Genomic DNA, 15,490 nt, shown 5'->3' on the forward strand with positions numbered 1-15,490 from the left:
AACTTCTTTTACTTCAATATCTCTGTTGCTTCACCCAGTGGTGACAGAAATATTTGGGGGAGTAGAGAAGAACAGTGCCTGTTCTTAACTCCAGGCTTGAAAGATGACAATTTTCTGTCCTTGGCCCATGCAGTACCCCTGTGGAAAGAGACCTTGGCCAGTGAGGAAGAAAAAGGTGGAGGTACAGAAGTTCAGAGGATTTGCAGGAACAAATGGCAGCAAAGCTGGGGAGACATTTGCTGAAGCCTAGAGCCGAGTCTCTCAGTATATAGTGACTAGGGGCATATACAGAGTATACAGATGTGGAACTCAGGGATGAAGAAAAGAATTTATTAGGCTATCAGATGCAAAAATTAAATAATAGACAGGAGATAAGAGGTATATGGAAAGAACATCTACAGCAGTCACTGTCACAAACACTGGAGTCAGGCAATAAAGAAAAAACCGATGGCAGGCCGGAAAAACGTAATCCTTTTCAAATACCTTCTGATTCCGTTGATTATAAAGTTTGATTTTACCTTTCAAGGCTGGCAATACTGTAAGTATGTCTCATCATATCATTACTCCTCTATCTGCATATTGCAGAACTGTTCTGATGTTGGCTCCCCTATGAATTAAAACTAAGTATTCTAAGTATTTATTTTTTGTGGGGAGAATCTGTACTGGCCTCACACAGGAAATGAAAAAGTTAGAATCATGAGGTCAGTAGTCAGACTGGTACTTCTTTTTGTGAAGAATCTTGCTATCTTTTCTAGCACTTAAAGCTGCTACACTCCTGAGGGAAACCAGAGAAGAACATTTTAATTAAAAACGAACATCCACAAAACTTTATAAGCCATTTTTGCAATTTCATTATTTCAGCTAAAGAAGAAAGATACTAAAATATTATTAACATCCCTTAAAATATTTATTAAGAGAGATTTAAATTAGCTGTCTCAGCCTAGCACTATTGGAATGATTCTGTTTCTTTGGTATATCCAGGGTAAGGACTAAAATAATATTAGAATAACAGGAAGAGCATTGATGATGCAACCGAGCTTTAGAGGTTTCAATGAAGAGTTTATTTTCCTCAATAATCGGTAATTGTTAAACTACAGAGTTTCTCTTTATTAAGTGCAGAGTCCACTCAAGATCCTGAACTGAAGCTTTTTTTCACCTCTGAGTTAAGAACTACTGCAAACGACAATGATATAGCATAAAATGTCATATGTGTGGTGAGTACAATTAAAGATTATCTCTCTGTATTTGTTTGAAGACTGACAGCTCAGCCAACAGGGCAGCCAGGTTTATGCAGCTTTCTGTAAGCTCATTGACAGTTTTCCCTGTGAAACTCTCTTCCTGGCTCTCTTCATCAGGTAAAATCCTTCTGAACCTTTGTCAGACAGATCTTTCAAGAGGAAACAGGATGGGGAGTCCCACCATGAGCAGCTATGAAGTCTCATTAAAAAAGTCTTTCACACTTTGTTGTCCTTGTTCTGTATTACGAAGGTTTGCCATAAAGTGCAAAGAAATGTTATTCTAATGAACAGAGGAAAGCCAATGCTACACTGAGGCATGATTAATGAGCTGAAGTCATTCATAAAGTCATTTTACACGTCTGGCTGATGACCTTTGAATTTGAAGAATTTTATTGTGTGTAAAGTATAACAGGAGAAATTATTTGGTTAGCATACAACATATTCATAGTTGAACAAAGGGATTTGGAATGGGTTATGGTCCAGGAGAAAAGGCAATCCTGACACAAAAAAATGAGATTACTTCTTTTGCCTCTCTCCTTTTTCATCCTCCTTTGGTTCAAATGCAATTGAGGGCCCAGTCCTGTGCCATGAGTTCACCCACAGCTATGAGCACTTGCTCGTAAGCAAACATCTGAAAGAATTCCTTTCGCAAGACCAAGGGAACTAGAGAGCACACAACAGCTGAGGGAAGATCTTGACCCATCTGCATTGCCACATGACATCAAAAGAATTAGAAAAATTAATATTTTCTTTTTAGAGGACTAAACTCAGTTCATTATATCATTTCAGAGGGCCCATGGCTTTGAAAGCCTCAGCAACCCACACTGTCAGAAGCAGTCAGCAACCCCTTTCCCTCATGTAGGATGGGGTCAGTAGAGGCTGAGGCTCAGACTGACAAATGACTCATACAGAAAGAACTGGAACTGCTTGCACTTTGTCCAGACACAGTTAGGACTGTCCCAGTTTCACTAGGATATCTGGGAACCATAACTCTCATAAGTCTGCACAAAGCCAGTAAAAGCACAAACTACTAAGCTTCTACTTGACCACTTTTATATATGCCACATTAGGGTTGCTTTTGTGTGACTGAAAAGAGGAGGAAATAGGGTTCAGGAGTCTTTGTTAGTGCTCCAGAAATATTCCTGCCTGCCAATTCCTTCTTATGGCCCTAGTTCTCAGCATGGAGGGTGCACCTACTGGCTACAGAAAGCATAATGAGGTACAAAATATTGCCCACAGGGAGTCGCATACCCCGGTGAGGCTCCAAAGTATTCCTGATTGACTGAGTGAGGTGCCAGCTAGTGATAGGAACACCCCTTCTGTCACAGCAGAATGACAGGCCCACCCACTACTGCTGAGAAGACCTACAGTACTATTTACTGTACTATTCTGAATATAAAGGAGATTAACAAAGCTGATAGCAGGCAGTATGTGAAGGACACAATGAGAAGGGATTGATTAGCTACTTTGTTCAAACTGTAATGATCAAAATGACAAATGATCAAAGGCAGCAAAGGACACTACATGTGGCACTGCAAGAGTTCATCTATTCTTATACACTGCTGCTTCCAGTGCAAAGTAAAAACAGAAATTCTACCTGCTCTGGCATCCGCAAGAAGGAAGGAGAAGACAGAAGCTAAAAATACAGTTAACCTAGTTTAAAAGTAAAACACTGCCCTGATACTGTACATAGAGAGGAACTAAGTGCCTTTTTTAGTGTTTTCTGACTCTCTGTTTTCACTCATAAGTAAGAAAGAAAAGTTAACTGGATCTCAACCAAGTACTCAGCTGAAAAATCATTCCTCTCCCTCTGCCATCCTCTGGCAGAGAGATCACTTTGCTACTAGACTGTGTGAGCTTGCATTAGACAAAATGGTTTGGGCATGGAAATGAAAACTATGTAGCACTTTTCAGTCACAAAAAACAGGAGAGCAGTCAAATAAGAGGAAGACAAAGCAACAAAGAAAAGTTTCTCAATCCCTTTTAGATTTTCACACAGTATAGCTAAGTTATAATATTAGCTTGTACTTTCTCATCTTTTGTTGTATATAAATGGACAGACAAGGGGAAATCTCATTTCTTCCCTTTTTCCTGAAAAAAAGGACAAATTCTTGTAATCAAACTCCCTTTAAAGTTTTCCACCTACTTTTATTCAATTTTGGATTATAGAGCTTCCTTTGAGCTACTGGTCACATTATTGCCACAGTATCATGAAGAATTTAAACTGCCGTAAGACAACGTTACCACTGAAACCAGCACTATATCCTCCCTCTCTCTAGCCTCAGCCTGTACTTTCTTCCTTTCTCTCATGCCAGAGTAAGTATTTGCAAGGCTAGGTGGCGAACCAGATCAGCAAACCTAACTATATCTAAACTAATTCAGTCTTATTTTGTCAGGTTAATTTTAAGTAAATTCTTTCTCCTTTGGTGACTGCTCTTGTGCCAGCATAAGCACATGATGCAGGACAGGAATGAGCTGCTGGAGTCAGGACAAGTTAGGAACACTTCAGCGGCAGAGTTGGCATAAAGTGCTGGCTTGAAGTGATGGCTAAACTACGGCCTCTGAAACAGGTGTAGCCACACCAGATATTCTGTCATTAACCCATCCATTATAAATTCTAGCAAGAGTGACATCCTCACACAGAAAACTTCATTTTTTAACAAATCTTTATTTTCTGACAAAAAGAGTGACAGGACAACTTCTTCAGCAATTATCACTGGGAAGTATTTTCAGCACCTGACACACAGCTGCACACATGCTTTAGGACACTTATGGCGCCAGAGAGCCCAGACTGCTCTGTGACAAGAACTAACAAACATACAGAAAGCCCCTCTGTAGTTGTCAGGCTGCCTATCTCTTGGCAAACAGAAAAATGGTACAGTACAGTGAGGCAACTCATTTAGTCCAAGGTGTTAGTGTGACAGCTGTAGATTTTGAGAATTCACTTGTGGGACACTACAGCAGGGATTTTTTTTATTATTTTCATGGTATGGAATAGCATAGTTTAAAATTATCTAATGAGAGCAGTAGAAGAGCTAAGTGGCATTTGATATTTTGCTTAATGAGGTGTGCAGAAAATTGCTAATGGATTTAATCTGCATAAATTTCTTCTAGCACACATATTCCCACACACCCACACATGTTGACTCTAAAACTCAATTGCTAATGATGAATTTCATTTGTTCCCACATAAGAATTAAGCATATTTAATGAATTGTAACATATAGCTCATTATCACATTCATAACTTAGACCTTGTCTATATTGAGGCTGGGAGGAAGAAAAAAAGGTAGCTCCTTGTTACAGCTATACCAAAGCAGTTAGTGGGGCAAACACAGTGTAAATGAAGGCACTCGAAGATGAAGCTTGCAACAATGGCATAAACCCTGCTGAGTAACCAAGGTATGTATTTCCAAGGGAAGATGAATTTTGTATAGGTGTAAAGCACTTTTAATGGATAATACCTTTTCCTCCAGGACAACATACAAATATGATCAGAGCAGGGCACTGAGAAACCCTTAGCAAATCTGGAAAAGAACACGTAAGTGATTCATTAGTGTACCAAGAAGAGTTCAGTCTACTGCCCATTCACTGAATTTTCCCCAGAATGGAGGGAAAGCAAGAAATACTTTCCTCAGCAAAGGAAATGTATGCAGTGCATGGAGTAGCGTCACATTATTTTTCCTTCTGGGGTGGAAAAAAAAGGAGAGGGACCATACCAGGAGGGCAGTTCAGCTGGATAAGCACCAACCTGTGCTTGAAACAGTGTGAAACTAGATATTTTTCCCTCAAGTCTCACAAGTCTCTTGCTAGTGGCAATTAATAATGGATTTGTTTCTGAACCACAGCAAATCCTCCCACATTGTGTAATTTTCCCATCATCCCAGTCAGTCAGCATCTCTTATATAATGCCTTCCTTCGCATAGGCCGAGTATTTCCAAAACACAATTTACCTCTTAAGTATTGCATTACTATTGTGTAAAATTAAATATCTTACTGTAATATTACTTCACCTTGATTGTGTTGCCACAACGTTTGCTATTAATTAAAATACTCCTGGGTTTTGAATCTGTTTCTATGGGTAAAAGAGGAGTTACGAACTAAAAACTGTTCAGATGTGGGCAAGTTCAAAAGTTACTTTAGGGATGAATCTGACCCATTGTTGATTGGTTAAACCCTAATGTGTCTCTAACTCCTTTTATCTTTGGTGAAAACCACTTTTTGGTTTTGATGGGAGTCAGCAAGCACATCTACTACACAATAAATAGCAAGGCATTTCTGAATTGTTTGCTGAACCATATGACCTTTGAAAGGTAGGGGGGGAAGAAGAAGAACAGAGAGAGGAAATTAAAACAAGTGTGCATCAGTGAGCTGGTAGAGGCTTCAGGGAAGTCTGCCATGCTACTTGCTTTGCTCCTGTCTCTGCATATCCTTGTGGGGCTAAGCCGTAAAGACACAATACAAGAAGGAAGAGGTAGAATGCAGACAAAAACACAGCTAGAGACTCTTGAAACAGATGAATACAGTTAAAGATTTCAGAATACCACATTTTTAGACTTGCTGAATGCAACCATTCAGTATAACTTACAAAGATTTGTATTCATTAGCAACATATCATCCCCAAATCTCTTTTGGAGCCTAGTGTTACCTGCATTCTATCTTTTTTCTCTTCTCCCCTAGGAATTTATATGTCAAATTTACTGAAATTTATTGTACAACTTGCTTTTCAAGGTAAATACCCCAGAAATGCATTATGATGACAAATAACTACATTAAATATAATACCAGATCACAACATTTGTACCTGAGGCTTATTTCCTCAAAAAAACCACTTAAACTATTAGTATTCCCATGATTCAGTATCATTCCATAATTTTATTTACATTTAGCTTCTATAATCTGGCATGCCTAAGAAAATTGTTTCTTCTGATAGCACCTAAGACAATAAGAATAGATTTTATATTGTGACTTTTTTCTGTCCAGAAACAATTACATCTCAGCTGACAATAAGCACTTCTTTCTTGAGCTACCTATTATCTATTCAAGTGACTGAAATAACAAGACCATCTGGCTACTTGCGAAAAAGGTTACAGTCATCACCTCTGTTGCCCCTGGCCTTTGCAGGGAATAGCATGGAGGCTTGATATTCCAGATATGTCAGGCTTGCGAGGCTGAACAGTTGTGGTCTTTCTACTGTACACAGGCAGGGGACAGTTTATTCCTGTCTTTAACCAGTACATTTCAGGACTCAAGTTACTTGAATGCCCTTCATCAATGAAGTTATTCCATAATAAATGAGCACAGGAATTTCAACTGAAATATGTATTCAGAGTGGCTCTGCAGACACCAATATTTTGAAGGCATAAGGCACCTTCAAAGTTGGAGTCATGCGGAGATAAGTGTTTCTTATTTTTACAGAACTGTGTATATTCATGCTGTACTTGGAATATAGACTGCCACCTAAATTCCAGTCAAAATTCACCTCTACACTTGCATTGCGACAAGCTTCAGACAACTCTAGGGAGACAAGGTAAGAGTGCCCTTACCATAGACTCAACCCTATCATAGCGCGCAACGTAGCTACACAAGTACACTGTGCTTCATACTGTCACCATCACCAACCACATTTCGTATTCTTTCTGCAACATCACATGTTTGACATTGAAGAGGCAGCCCTGGGTCATTCCTGCAGCAGCTTCAATATCGCCCATCATCAAGGCAGATAGATATTATCCATGCCAGCTTACAGACACTCCACAGACAGTATATGGAGGAAAGCGAGGCAGGGAGCACAGCGAGCTTGAATCCATTCCCATTTTGACCAGAAAGGGAAAGTATATTGAGTCAAGGTAACACTTGTGAAGTATTAGCTAGGCACTTTCTTGTTTGCTGCTAGAATTGACAGGCACATTTAGAAAATGGTAAGGAAAACTGACTATGCTGCTAAGCCACCTTGGGAAGGCCTTCTTTTTTGTTTTAACGCTAGAGCTGTAAGCCCAACTCACTTGTTCCAAGAAGTATAAGTTACCACCTGTCAATGCCAACTGAATCCTGTCATACAGATAGCAAATTTAGATACACTTTGTGTGCTTTCTGCCATTCATTTTGCAATAACAGCACATGAAGACACTAGATGTTTATAATGATGAGGCTTTTAGCAACATAGCCATTTGTAGGTAGGAAACATTCCAAACCAACTTGGGCTCTTTTCTGATGCTTATTGAAACTCTCCCCTCCCATAACACCTCCTCGAATTCCACACTGCTGTGAAATTTTAGACATGGTTTATACATGTAGGGTTCATTTCTGTTTTTTTTAAAAAAGGTGAGAAAAATACATTAAAATTAGTTTACACTGATTCCTTAGTCCATATTTCAAACGTTAAAGTAATGCATGACAATTGCTTTCTATAACCTAGTCCATTTTTAACAAACATTTACATGGACTAATTTCGAATAAGCCATATAACAGTTTTGACTCAGGTTGTAAAAGCGATTCTTTCGTAAGTGCTGTTAATTACACTGTTGTTGTTTAAAAGGGTACAAATTGTTTACAAGGCTTTTAGATAAAGTTCTAGAAATAATATTTGCAAATACATTCTTTGTGGCATGCAATATTAATAGGTTTTTTCCATATAACAAGCTGGTAAAGCAGATATGATAATAAATACATTCTAATTACAAGCTGCATTGTGAGGCTGCCAATTCCCACTGAAAACACAATTAGATTACCACAAAAACTTAAAGCACTTGATTCCAAGTCATTAACCTTAACTAGTTAGAAAAGGGGCCAAGGCATAACTGATATCTGGTTGAATGGGTAGCGTGAGGAGTTTTTTTAGAATAATACTCTATGTTTTGTTAATAGGATGATTATTTCCAGGTACCTATATTGCAATAATTACTTGCAACATTGCTTATTCATGAGAAGTGTGTTGTTTCCATGTACCCTTTGAGGATATTCTGGATACGAACAAACTGCTACATTTTGTACTGTTTAAGACCAAATACCCGACGCAAATATTGACATAACACCAGGGCATGGTTGAGGACATGACACTCCAAGTACAGCAAACTTATTGGAAATGTTTATTAAATTTCTACATTGGCCTATCAGTTATGTCACACTGGGTTATGTCATTCAGATTTCATTGTATCACATCATACCTGTCAAATTATAATGGTGCTTGACTGGCAAAACACAATCTAGTATAAAATTTGATTGTATCTTACCTATTTGGAGGTTTTGAAAAGCACAGCAGATTGTATGTCCTTTAAAGTATCATAACTTTCACCACAGACTTGTCGTCAACTGGCTCTTCAACTGAAAAATAATATTCACAAAAGAATGTCACATCATGTAAGTGTGCAGTAAATTGAGACAAGTCAGAATTATAAAGCCTCGTTAGCTATGCTTATAAAAGTGACTAAGTATCAAATCATGATTGAAATAAGATACTCAGTGTTGTCTGTTTTACAACTCAAGCATTAAAGAACATGGGACAGGCATAACGGGTTCCCTAAGTCACACTGCATAGCCACTGAAACCATGGTGTCACACAGCTAGATCTATCTATTCTAACAGTATTATTTCATATGTAAGTTACTAACACAAATCAAAAATTGTGTCCCTGCTTAATCAGTTTATTTGTATTATTACACATTAAATAATAACATTGATGTCCACATGATAACTGCCACATTGGCTGAAATAGGACCTGAAACGGCCTTAAGTCTTACTTTCGAGGCAGTTCAGCTGTGAGTCCTTTTACACAGTAAAAACATAACTTCTAGAATGATTCCTATTAAACAAAATTATTCCATCTATTAAAAAAAAGTGTGTGATGCATAGGCCATCATTCAAACTGATTGATTTCAATTTGTGAATTATTCTAGTGCTAGCATGTTTCTTATTGGGTTGCCTGGCTTTAAAGCTGGGAATTACCCAAACCACAAAAGATTTTCTGCTTCAAAACTTTTTGCCATCAAAAATACAACAAATTTGGAAACAAAAACAAAAAAACACAGCAGCGAGCTGAAAGATTCTTGGCAGCCTCTACTGTTTCTCAGCTTACCAAAAGTGTAACAACTGAGGAATTTCCTTTTTTAAAAAAAAATATTTTTTTGTTAAAAAGCGCAGATCCATTTGAGAGTCACAAGCCACCTTCTTGCCCTGTAGAACAGGGTCTTCATGTCAAATCATTCAGGAAAGTTCTTGTATTAGCAATAATTGTTTTGAAATCAAAAAAACTCTTAGTACCTGACAGAATAAGAGTGAGATCTATGACAGCTATGTCAGAAGTTACCAGAAGGTGACAGAAAGGGGAGAGATAGGTCAGATACAAGTAAGACAAAATGACAACAGGATTTAATCATGGACATATAGGAGAAGCCGATTAACCAGCGTTGAGCTATTGTGATCATGGAACCACTTTGTATAAAAAACAAATTTGTGACAATGAAGTAGCAGAACAGATTCACCACAGAATGGATTTGAATGTGTCTGGATTTGCCAGGTATGCTTTGAGTAATCTGAAGAGAGTTTACAAAAACATGAAACTGGAAGTTTCAGTATCACTCTAATTATTATCTTCTCAAGTGTGGGCCAATCACATACAGTGGTTTGAACCCTGCAAACAAGGGCTGAATGCAATGCTTCACATTTCTGTTATGAATATTCTTTGTTTGAAAAGAGTAAGGGACTGCCTGATCAAGCCTCACACACAGACATGTACACACATTTTTATGTCACTAAGTAAACCCTAGAGTTCTCAGTTAAACAAAGTTCATCACTGGAATCTAATAAAAATGGTGAACATATTCCAAGTAGCACCCACATCATGGTGGAAAGTGTTCTTATCTTTTCAGATCAGCAAATAATTAATGTCTTTAAAATGAAAAAATCTTAAAAACACTAGAAAAGAAAGCATTTTCCTTGTAAGTGAACACCTATTACTCAACATCTTGTTAAAACAATTATTTCTTGTCCTTCTATAAGCCCAAAACAGCAATGTAATCTAATCACATTTAAATTTGTTCTAGCAATACAGCAGTTTATTTTTATAAAAGATTACTCTTCTGTATTGTGCTTCATTCATAGCTGTTATACCATTATGTAAGACAAAACATGTTTCCAAAATTATCTAATTGTCACTAAGAAATAAGGTTCTTTTACTTAGAAATAGTTTTGCCATGACATTGCTACATCTCCATTGGAAAACAAAAATATACAATAGATTTACTCATGAGCTGAAAATAAACACTGAAGATAAATATTAAATTGCAAGTGTCAGTCAATTTGGCATCCAAAATATTTTTCACCTTTTCTAGTAGGCCGTCCTTCTCACATCATAATGAACAAAGTGAAAGATAGCCCTTTTTCGGTCTTTAAATAATGCTGCTAGGAATATTTTCCCCACTGTTTCTAGAACTGAGTAGTATTTTATGTTATAGATAGAGCAAATGAAGAAATCTACTTTAAGAATAAAGTATTACTCAATAGAAGTAAGTGTGATTAATTATTTTTTTAATCAGAATCAGTTTTTAAGTACCCAGAGTGAATTATAAGTAATCTTATTTTCAAGTTAAGTCCCTTACTACATACGAATACATTATTAAACACTGATGCATAGCACTTTTTCTTCCTTAACTCAGATATCTATTTCATTTACATGCAATATTTAAAATGCATTTATTTAATACAACGTCTACCTCTGTACTACAAATTACTTTTATTTTTCATGAATTCTAATGCTCATTTTTTATTGTGCTTTGAAACATCCAGCCACTCCTGGCTTTCTTTTCTCTCAGGCTTCGATATATTGGAATCATTTCCCTGGACAGCAATCAGTGTTGATAGAAGAGTTTGAAACTCAATTCACAACTAGATAGCATATTTACCTGTAAGAGAACTAGTACTTATTCCCATTGTATGTGAAAACAAACACAGGAATACTGCTTCTGGTAGAACTAAAAGTCATATAGCAATACAGACATACATCGGATCTCTAAAATGATTCCAATTTACAGCATTTAGGGGTTTATTTCACTGCTGGAGATACAGTTCTCTATGTGCAACTAACAGCAAAACATCATCCTCAATTACAGAAGCACACGTTGATATTGACTGCCCAACAATCTCCCACTCTGCAGTGGGCTAATCCCAGCTGAGCCGCACCCAGGGCTCGCTCATGGCCTCAGCAGGACAGGGCAATTAAAGAACTATAATTAATGAGTTAAAATTAATGCAAACTACTCATTAAATTAAAATAACCCATTCAAATAGATGCAGGTGGCAAGAGGTAAAGACAAGCATTCCAGCATCACCTCTCCTCCTGGCTCTCCCAAGCTCAGCTCCTCTCCTTCCCCAACTCCTCAGCCCCCCTGAGCAGCACAGGGCGGGATGGGGCCATGGGCAGCCACAGTCATTCCTCCCTGTCCATCCCTTTCTCCTACACGATGCATTGACCCTTCCTGTGGGCTGGAGTTCCCATTGGGAAACATCCGCCTGTTCTGCTGCAGCACCCTCCATAGGCCTCACTGCATACCTGCTCTGCCACGGAGCACCTCGACCTCCACGACATTCCCTCCATGTTTTCTCACTCCTTTTTCCCCCTCCTCCTCTGTTTGTCCAGCACTTTCTGCCCTCTCTGAAACACATTGCCACAGAGGCACCCCCCAGCACTGCTGGTGGGCTCAGCTGTGCCCCATTTGAGGGCCACCTACAGAATCGGCCATGCCTGGCCAAGGACAACCACCCCTCTCCTCAGGCCCTACAGCCACACCTGTGAGACATCCAGCATCATTCTGTGTCAGGCCGTCCTCTCTCAGCTGCAGATACCACCACCATGACATCAACTGAGATTCCCAAGAAACCTCACAGAATCACTACTTCCTTCCAAAAAACCCACCCACTTAATTTGGGAAAGAGCTACCATACCCCGGTACATCTACATTCTGTATTCCAGTGCTGTAAACCAATTTATCTGATCTACTTCCTTGCAAATTAACAGATGAAAACAGTAATACATTAAATTACAAAATTCTGCTGGCTTTTTCCAATAAATTTTGGATGTGCATGATGGAAAGCAAACTACTAGTCAGATTAAAAATATGGGTAAAGTAAGCAGATACGACAAAATCTCCAACAATGACAAAGCCCACCTGACTCTCACCATGATCCCTCTACATACCATTCTATGATATACCTGAACCATTCTGGAGAATATGTTGCAAATACATTATAGAAAGACTTCCAAAGGTAAGAAAGTCACCCCAGGGAGGAGCAGTGGAGCAGACAGGCTGCCTGGTGCTGGGACACTACTCTGGTGGGCAGTGCAGCCAACGTCCTTGCAGGATCAGAGACCTGCTGTGCCACAGGGAGGTCCGCAGGGGACAGGGAGGCCTTTACAGTAGCAAAAGGACAGCTTACACAAACAGGATCTGAGCCACAGAGACAACTTTGGACTCACACTGAACCTATCATCCTTTATTTCTGTTGCTTTGTCCCTGTCACTTTTATTTGGGTACATTTCCATTTGCATTAATGATCAGAGATGTAAATGCTACCAGTATTGACAAGTAATAGTAAGTGTTCTTTAATTAGAGTCCTGTGCTATAAACATGTCTATAATGACATGTCATTTCAGAGGTACGCATTTCTACTGACTTTTTAGATCTGTGAATAGCAGCAGAACAGTTGTGTCAAACAAGCCACCTAATTTTTGCCACGTTCTTACTGAAAGCAAACTTGTCAAGTCTTTTGAGTCACTTCACTAGGTAGATACAAGTATAAGTCAACATTACAAGGGGATGGACATCTGTTCTCTGCTCTGCTTTCTTTTTATTTCTTTTCTAATTAAAGTTAAAGTATGTGCAAATTATGTAGAACTAGCAAACTTCAAGAAAGTTACCAGTGCAATCATAAACTGAGCCTCAATGCTCCCGAGTATTAGGTTAATTCTGTATATGTGCCTCCCAGCAGAGACATTTCGCATGCTGGCCGGTTTGGGAGATGAGGTCAACATTGCTAAGAACCAGGTAAATGCCAATAGAACCTTTCACAGGCACGTCGGACTGGAACACACACCAATAGCAATCACACTTATAAACCTCACTCAATTACAGGCTTTTCAGCTCAGGATGAAAAACATGCTTGCCCTAAAGAAATGCATTTAGGCTTTCTCATTTCTGAGTGGTGAAAGAATGATGTCAGCCATCTATTATTGATCTCCTCAGGAAAGAAAGCATAAAACAAAGCAGCTCTAAAGATACTGATGCAACAGAGTTGTGCTAGCTTGCCACCTTTGTTTAACAATATCTTCACTTTAGAAAAAGTTCATCTTTTGGGAGTGCAGAAACATGCATCCAAAAGATAGCTTTAATTGAATAGCAATTACTATTATTTTTAATGTAAGTAGCACCTTTAGGCTACTAGTTATTAAAATATAAATGCCTTACATGAAATACTGCACAGTTAATACAAAATCCACTCCACCCCCCAAAAAAAAAAATCCACCAACTATATAGCCTATCTATCACATACAGGAAGCTGGCACATTCAATACCAGTAAGCTATTTACAGATTTTCATCAAGCTTAAAATATTGCCTAAATCTGATTTAGGAAATCTTAAGTGTTATTCTTGAACAAATTAGTTTTGTAAACTTTTTGTACTTGCATAGCATTCCCATTCTTCACACTACAAATCCATTCCATGAATCACAGTAATTTTCAAACTACTCTATAAAAGCATTCAGAGCATTCTGAAAAAAAAATTAAAGGCATCTTCAACTTTCTATACAGGACTAATGACTGATGTGAGATGGTACAGGCATGCCTTCTACAGCTTGCTGGGACACAAAAACTATACTTTACAACTCTGCACAGCATAAGATATTAAAACATTTCTAACAGACAACTTTCTTGCCCATTTGTATAGAAAACTGTATAAATGTTATTACACCACACTTACCTGGAATCCTTCCCTCTCTGTCCTTCCAGCTTTTAGTTAATTTTCATTTCTGTTAAATAAAAGGTATTTCTCATCCCAAAAGGCACTGCATATCAGAAAATAAATTAACATTTTTTACCAATTATTAACAACTTCTAACCTCTAGAGAAATGTTGTACAGCAAAGGGAGATCTTCCGGGTGAACATACTGTTAGAAGATTACCAGCATGTTCCTTCCAAACTTCTTCAAATTACTTAGACTTCAGGTCTAAACTGCTGATTCGTCTTTTTAATAGGCTTCACTTGCAAATCATAATAACAAATGCACATCACCTGTGACAGTACTGGATCCTTCTGGTGGTTTGGGTGTGTTCATCAGGCATTCACTTAACAAGCTGCAGGTTGGGGATTGGGAGCAGGGTTGACAAAAATGTTGTTGATGTTTGCTAAACCATGGGATTCAGAACATCCAGTTATTTTTCTTTTTCTCCTTTTTATGAAGAGGTAAACTTCCTTGCCACATATGGGATGTTTGGGGTTACACATAACAATGATTACTGGCAATAATGACTTTTTCAAGGGAATTGACTGCCAGTGTGCCTGTAAAATTTAGTAAGTAAAGGTAAGGTCAACATAGCACATTCTTCTGAGAGATTTTTGGAATATGTCACAAAACGGAACAGAAAATTAAATTACTATTTATACACAAGTAGTGAAATATGTAAACTGGTAACTTTTTGACTAAATTCTAAAAGACAGACCTTTCCAATACATACATGGCAAATTTTCTACAAAACTGTACATTGTGTTTTTCTCAGAGTTAGGTAATTATGATTTTTTTTTTTTTTACTCGTATCTGGACATTGGAAGAAAAATACAGGGAAAAAAATTCTACTGAGGAAGATATCTACACATATTAGCTGTTAAATAAGTCAAATTTTGAATCGAATATTTTTCAGCAGCATGAAAAGAATACTATTTAGCAAGAGTGTCATATCAGAGAAAGATTATGAGAAAATGTTGCTGTATGTTTTAAAAAAGAGGTATTTAGAACACATAGTTGATATATTAACTGCAAGCTAGCTGGTGCTTGTCAAGAAATCAGACATGAGTGCTTCTGCTTGAGAAAAGTAAGATTTTACCTTAAAAGTTGTGTTATGGAGGGGGAGGGAATCTCATTTCTGAAAGCTTTCTTATCTCTGATCAGATTAGATACTATCTGGATATTAAAGATGACAATTTTAAAGAGTCAGCCTCTAGTGCAGGAAGATCACTAAAAGTTCCCCTTATTCATTAACCAAGG

The sequence above is a fragment of the Tauraco erythrolophus genome, chromosome 15 (assembly GCF_009769465.1).
Source record: "Tauraco erythrolophus isolate bTauEry1 chromosome 15, bTauEry1.pri, whole genome shotgun sequence".
Taxonomy (NCBI): Eukaryota; Metazoa; Chordata; class Aves; order Musophagiformes; family Musophagidae; genus Tauraco; species Tauraco erythrolophus.